General features: G+C 57.4%; 1 protein-coding gene across 4 annotated transcripts in view; it reads left to right on the top strand.

Moving 5' to 3' along the window:
* Positions 1-875: 875 nt before the first annotated feature.
* Positions 876-7,269, top strand: part of LRFN2 (leucine rich repeat and fibronectin type III domain containing 2) — a 187,810-nt gene continuing 181,416 nt past the window's right edge. Inside the window, exon 1 of one of the 4 annotated variants that reach the window (XM_070584542.1) lies at positions 876-1,578. The gene's annotated coding sequence lies outside the window, so the exon portion shown is untranslated. The remainder of the gene's footprint in view (positions 1,579-7,269) is intronic. The other 3 variants (XM_070584541.1, XM_070584544.1, XM_070584543.1) reach the window with 3 other exon arrangements.

Below are 7,269 nucleotides of genomic sequence, written 5' to 3'. Positions count from 1 at the left end.
TTCCTTCAGTGGAAAAGGTACACACACCTCTTGGGAAGGCCAGTAAGGCAGAGCCCAGTGCAAACTTCCCAGGAACTGGTCGCTGATCCCAGTGGCCAGAGAGGATAACCAAAGAAAGAGGGGTTATCCTTGCTAAGCCCTCAGTCTGCTCGGAGTAGGGACTCAGCTACCTGCTACGTGCCTTGCGCAAGTCGCTTTACTTTTCTGGGCCTCAGTTTCCTTACATGTCAAATGAGGGCTGCGGGAGGATCAACCAAAGGAAGAGTAGTAAAGGAGCTGTGCAAACAATTGGCGCCACTGCACACTCCATGGATTCCTGTGATACGAAAGTCTGAGGGGTGTGTGTTTGTGTGTGAGCATGTACCGGGCGCTCATTTTTCATAGGTCCCTCGCTAGGGAATCAGAGCTGGGTCCAAGGCTGGGTGGGCGCGATCCTCCCAGCCCCCACCCTCGCCCGGGGCGGCGCGGAGGGGTTTTCCTCTGGCAGGCGGCGGGCTGAGGGCTGCACGGCGCGCTCCGCACGTGAGGCGGCAGCACCGGCGCCGGCTGCTGCGGCGCAGCCCGGGCCGCCCGGCTCGCTTTGCGCAGGGGCTGCCCGCGCCGCCGGGTCGCCGAGCCCGTTCTCCCGGCTGCCGGGGCTCGCGGCCCGCCCGCCGCCCTCCCCCAGCCCACTCCCGCCCCTCCGGGCGGACCCCGCTGGCCAGCCCGCTGCCCTCGCCATCTCCGCGCGACCCCTACGGGGACCGCGATCCCTCCGGTTTCGGCGGAGGTGTGGGTCCGCGCGGAACGGGGCGCGCCGGGCTGCGGGCCGGGCGGCGGGCGCGGAGGCTGGCTCCCGGCTCCTGCAGCTCCGCCGGCCGCCACTGGGGGCTGCCGCGCCGGAGGGCTCGCCGGGGACGGTGCGCACGGCCCCGGCCTCCCGGGCGCCTCCGGCCACTGAGCTTTCCCCACCGCTGGCCGCGCGCTGCCTCCGCAGCCCGCCCGGCTCCCTCCCGGATCTGCGCGTGTGATCGCTGTGAGTGTGTGTGTGTGGCCGGGGGCGCGCGTGTGTGCGCGCGCGCGGGGGGCAGTGTGCATGCGGGGAGTGCGGGGGAGTGTGTTTGTGTGTGCGCGTGTGGGTGTGAGTGCCTGGCTCGCGCTGAGACACACACACACTCACACACACACACAACCCGTTTGTCTCATCTGAACTTGAAGACACCCGACATTCCAAGACGCCCGGGAATGCCCGGGGTTCTTCGATCTGGAAAATCCTACCGGCATCTTCCTAGGGAGGGATTATCTTTTTTTGCTTTTTGCTTTTTAAATCTGGAAGAGAAGAGAGCAAGTTGTGCTTTTTCCTCCCTCCTTCTTGCTAAATGCCATGGATATAACTGAATAAGCCGCTCAGGGCTCTCCCCGCGTGGACGTCCGAGGCCACCATCTGCCTGCGTTCGTCGGAGCCGGAGCCGGAGCCGGAGGGCTAAGCTCGAGCCTGTCTCGGGCGGGGAAGGATGCGCGGCCGAGCCGGGGAGCCCGGGCGCCCCGCGGAGCTGGCCTCGGTGCCTCCCAGCCAGGGGTAGATGCAGCCTCGCCCAGGTGAGTGGTCGCCGCCTCGTCTCCGCGATCCGGGGTGTCTGCGGGAGCTCGGCGCCTGGCTAACGCGCCTGAGAGAACCGGGAACTTTGCATCCTTTTCTTTTTCACTTGAGGACTCCCCTCACCCGGGCGCTCCTGTGGACATCCTCCTCTCTTTTCTCCCATCCTTATCGCGGGAGGTTTTCTTTTCTTTCTTTTCTTTCCCATAGTGGGGGTGAAACTCTGGCGAGGAGCGAGGAGAGCGGGTCCATTGAGAGGCCGGAGAGCAGGAGGCTGAGGCGGTAGCCGCAGGTAGATGAAAACGTTGAAACAGCAGGAGAACTTTGCCGTCAGACCACTCTGTTGCATCTCCCCACTTGCGAGGCCTGGGCAGAGCTATTGCTGGGGGCTGGGTAGGACGCCAGGACTCCCTGCGCTCTGTGGGCTGGGTGGGGTGGGGTAGAGTCGGTGCGCAGGGGTTGACTGAGCGCTGATGGAGGGAAGGAAGGCTGCGTGGCAGTTTGGCGAGGCCGATAGGGCAGGCTCAGGGCCCCCATCCTGTCTCAGGCAGAAGGGAGGGAGATGGGGATTATGTGTGTGCAGCTCGGGCATCAGAATGGCATGATGAAGCAAGATGGAAACTGGCACTAGCCATGCCTGCTTCGTAGGTCTGTCTCCCACCCAGCCCTGCCTGGGTTCTGAGGTTGGCCTGGGCTGGGAGGAGGGACGGCGGTGGACAGCTCAGAGGCCGGCAATGCCTTGCTCTGCACAGACTGTAGGCGATGATGACAGGGGAGGTGTCCTGCCCATCTACCCGTCACTCCAGTACAAAGGACATTGGCAGTGAGTTCAAGGGAGACAGAGCCCCTGAAAACTGGAGCCTTAGAGAGAAAGAAGAGGGAGCCTGAGCAGAGACCAGAGAGGAACTGAGCCAGGCCACACTAAATGCATACTGAGATGTCCACAGACAGATGGACAGACAGACACCTGCGGGGAGAGGGAGCGTCTCAGAGCTGGCTCTCTGAGCTGGAGTTACAGGCAGGGCTGTAGATGCTGACCCTCTGCCGCGCCTCAGTGGAGAGTGTGTGTGTGTGTGTGTGTGTGTGTGTGTGTGTGTGTGGAGGGAGGGGGCCGCTGTGGCTGCAATCGGCTGATTGGCCTTGTGGGGTTGGGGGAGGGGGCGGCTTCAGGAAATTGGCACCCAAGGCTGGGGAGGAGCAGAGCTGGGGAGGAAACTGCCAGTCTCTGAGCTGTGAAGTTCCCAGGGACCAGGGCGGGAGGTTCTAGGTGGGCTGTTGTTTGTGAGTGAGGGCTGGTTTGGAACTCACGGTGGGGAGGCCGAGACGGGGGAGTGAAGCACCCAGGTCTTGGGGTTGTGCCCTGGGCTGGTCACTGCCCTCTGCAAGCAGCTTTATACTGCCACCGCGGTGGAGCCCAGCCGGCTGTGGGACTTGTTTGTGCAGTACCTTGGAGGCTGAAGGGGGCCAGGGGCGTAAGGGAGGACTCAGAAGCTTGTGGGGCTTGCACTAGGAGCCGTCAGCCTCCGCAGACCTCGCCAGCTGCCCGGGCTCTTCTGCTGACGCTGGAATGTCGTCCTTCCCTTCTGACTCTGGCTGGGAGTGTGGAGTTCCATCTCTCTCCTAGGGCTCCTCACGTGTTTCTGCTCAGGCCCCCTACCCAGCCCTCAATTTAGAGTTTCTGGTCTAATTCCTGCCCAGGAATGTAATTACTTATCTTCCTGCCCTCCCCTGGGGGAACACAAAGAACAGACTTGGCATTTAGGTTTCAGCCTCTGGCGGTGCTTCTCTGGGAGTCGGCTCCCAGCTCCATCTCCTGTCGGGCTGGACCGGGGGCATGCCGGCCGCTGGGGCTCAGGCTCCCTGCTTCTCTGAGCTGCCAGCTCCTTTCGCAGGCCTGGAAATCTGAGAAGCCGGGGAGTGTGGCCTGAGAGAGGGTGAACCGGGAGCTTCCAGGAGGCAAGACTGAGGAGTAGAGAGAGGATGGATGGGGGAAATGCAGACAAGGTAGGTGGGGCCACTGGGAGAAGCAGGCAGCCGCCAAGCCCTGGTTTGGCTACAGTGGGAATCTTGTCTTGGCTGCAGGCTCTGGAGTAAAACAAAGGATCCAGGGGTTCTGGCCTCCAAGGTCCAGTTGTCAGGTCTCTCTGGTCTGTGGGGTGGAGCAGGGTCTTTTCTCCTTCAGAAAGTCCCATCCTGCGCAGTTATTGGTGTCCCATTCTGACGAGGGAAGCTGCTAGACCGAAAGCAGAGATACAGAGCAAAAGCAGCCAGAGATAGCCAAGTGGAGCTGGACACGGGACAGAACCACAACAATTTCGGTGTTTTGCGGGTTTTCTTTGGGCACAGTTGGAGTTTTAGGGTCCAACTTATTTGAATGGAAAGAGTTGTCGTAGAGTGGAATGGAACCTAACTGGAGGGCCTGGGTTCAAATTCTGCCTCTGCCACACCTTTGTGGGTTAACCACTGGAGCCTGTGTGTTCTCATCTGGAGAAAGGAAGGACTAACCTGTGCCTCGCAGATGTGTGCTGACCCTATGTTTGTCCTGGTGCTCCCTTTTCAGATCTGCAGTAGTGTTTGGTTGGAGGGGGGAAGATGCTCTCAGAGACATGGAGGATGGTGCCCCAGCCTCCCCCGCCCACCAAGCCACCAGGAGGGTTTGACATCACACATAAGCTGATCATTAAAAGACTCCAGGAAGCCCTCCAGAAAACTTCGAGAAGCGCATTTCCCCTCTGGGGCTGTGGCCCCTGCCTCCCTCCCTCTCTCTGGTGTGCTTTGGATTTTTATGGCCATGCCCATTTGCTCAGGAAGGGCAGGCCCTGGGTTTTCCAGGTGTCATCTGTCACCCTTTCTTCTCTGAGGCTCAAGTATGAAACATCCCCCAGGTCCCCAGCCGCTGCCTTCTTGTCACTGACTCTGCCTCTCACTGCCCCAGGAGGGGCACAGGATGGTTCAGGCCCAGGCCAAGTGAATGGGCACAGCTCTTGCTGGGGTCTGTGCAGGCCTGTGATTGGCCTGGGTCCCTTCTGTGGAGTTGGGGGGCACACCAGTCAGGGAAGGGTGCTCAGACCCAGACTGTATTTAGTAGGATCTGACTAATAAACCAACTGGAAGAGGGTGGAAAGGGAGGTCTCACCATAATGGGCAAGCCTAAGAAAAGGTATTTTCAGGGAGCAGGAAGTCAGGTCTGGAGATAGGGAACAGGGAGAGGAGCCATATCCAGCCTGTTCAGGGTGAGGGCAATCAGGAGGGCTTCTTGGAGGAGGTGAGGATTTCAGGAAGAGCAAAAGCCCATAGAAGTCCATAGAAGGCAGATTCTGTTTTCTCTTAAATGCTCAGAGGTCACTGGGAATTTGGGGAGTTTCAGGAGTGGGGTACTGAACAAGTAGAATGGATGTTCTGAGAAATTTCTTAAGCTATCAGGACCAGCTTCTTCAAACGAATAATTTCTTTATTGCTTCTTAGTGCCAGGTACAGTGCTAAGAGCTTCATGTGATTATCACACTGGATTCTCACAGTACTGTGAAGTTGCCACTGTTATCACCTCCAGTTCACAGATGAGTAAACTGAGGTTCAGAGAACTTGGGTCCCTGCCAAGTAGCTAGTAAGGGGCAAAGTTGTCACTCAACTCACATGTCCATCTGAATTCAAAGCCTACACTCTGAACTCCTCTGCACTCCTCTCCCCCCAGCTGAGGAACAGTAGGCACCATGGGCTGGCACTGTGCTGGCCTCCTGGCCTGCCTGGGGAGGTGGCTTCAGAGCCTCCATCCCAGAGCCACGTGGATCCCGCCTTCTCCGTGAGCATCCCTGCCTGCATGGCCCGGTCATGCCCACCTGTTTAAAAGCTCCCATGAAACAGTCAGCTCTGTCCTTGTGGACAGGACGGAAGATGACAGTGGGCGAGCACTGGACTGAGAGTCAGGGACCCAAGTTGGCCATGTGTGACTTGGGTGGGCTGCACACCCCTTTACTCCTCGCAGCCCTGGTCTCCTTCCTGATGAATCAGGATGCTAATGACATCAGGGCCGGCTGGCATGTGTGGACGCACTTCAGACGTTGAACCAGCCCTTAGCACTCGGGGTTATATTTGTGACCCTCCTGGTTTAGACCAAGTAACTAAAACATCAAATGTCATAATGCCCAGGTATGACGGCGTTACAGGCGGGCTTTTACGTGTTAGTTTCATGTGGGGCTGGGGTGAACCAATAAGATGATGGGCCAGCCAGGTGGGCACTGTGCCTGCTGGGAGGAGGGAAGGCACAGAACCTGCAGAAGAGGGGCATGTGGTCCAGATAATCAGGTGAGATTGGTGATGGGCTGTAGGAGGGGACCTGTTGACATGCACATCATTTGCTTTTGTAATCAGGTGGCCATCGTAGAAGATTTGGCATCAGAGTGGGCAGAGGGTATTTTCCTTTGGCCTGTGTTTCTCGACACTTTTTTCATTATTTACCTCTCCAAGGAGCCGTAGATACCTTTTTCCTAATTGTACCCCCCATGAAATTTTAATAGCACAGATATATTGTATATCTGTTTATGTACTGCATGTATATCCACGCTTTATATACAAAAGGTAAGACTTTTTTCACCCCTCCCAAGAACAAATTTTTGTCCCCTTGGGGGCACTGTCGCCCCCCATTGAGAATGCATGCCCTAGGGCCAAGAGACTAGGGTTAGAAAAAAAGATGGTTTCACAGGCAGGGAGAATCCAGGCGAGGAGTCAGATCCACTCTGACACATTGCCGCCCCTAGTGTGGTCCATGGACCAGCAGCATAAGCATTGCCTGAAAGCAGGCTGGCCGTGCAAAATCCCATCCCATCCCAGACCTCCTGAACAGGCATCTCCATTTTATGAAGATGGGAGGTGGGGGCAGGGTGGATGCACTACCTTAGAACGAGAGGCTCGTCTGTGAACAGAGGGCCAAAGGAAAAGAGGTGAGAAGTTGAAGACCAGACACAGCTAGGTGCTGGATCCGCTTGTTAAGCTATTGAGTCCAGATGCACCAAGCAAGTTTAAGCAATGATACTGTTTACACTGATCACGGTCTGTTGGTCTTTGTTTTTTCCTGGGCGATTTCCTTGCATTGTAGCTGCAGGATGTGTAGAAGGTGTGGGGGCCTGCAGGGGAGACACAAGGCTGTCTGTGGCCTTGCTTCCAAGCAGCAGAAGGCCAGGGCGTCTTTGATTGGGACAGATCTGGGCCTCCTTTCGTGAATATCCCCAAGGGCCAAGGTGAATGGAGACCAGACCAACCTGAGGGACGGTCTGGAACTGCAGAGACAAGACTTAGGTGTTAAACTGTGTCAAACTGGATTAAGTAACAAACCTGGGCTCTTGTCATTTATCAACCTGCTTGAGATCGTCTGCAGTAGAGCCTGGGGCTCCTTGCGGCGGTCCTGTCTTCCAGGGCAGCCCTGAAACATGAAAGCCTGCAAAATCCCCAAACTGGGCTCTTCCAAGTTCAGTGCCTTTATTATTGGCACGTCCTACATTAATTCACCCACTGGCAGGAGCCAAACCACAGTTAGTGTGCCCAGACACAGCACAAGAAGCAGAGCCCTTGGTCTCTCTCAACCCCTGTTCCCTCTGTATGTCCCTCCCGGGGGACACAGGACATCCCTTCCTCTATCCCACTTTGGTCAAGGCCAACACGGAGCGATCTTCCTTCTCGCCTTAACTCCGGCCTCTGAT

This window comes from Equus przewalskii, chromosome 19 (genome assembly GCF_037783145.1).
Source record: "Equus przewalskii isolate Varuska chromosome 19, EquPr2, whole genome shotgun sequence".
NCBI lineage: Eukaryota > Metazoa > Chordata > Mammalia > Perissodactyla > Equidae > Equus > Equus przewalskii.
This window is presented reverse-complemented; position numbering and strand designations above follow the sequence as displayed.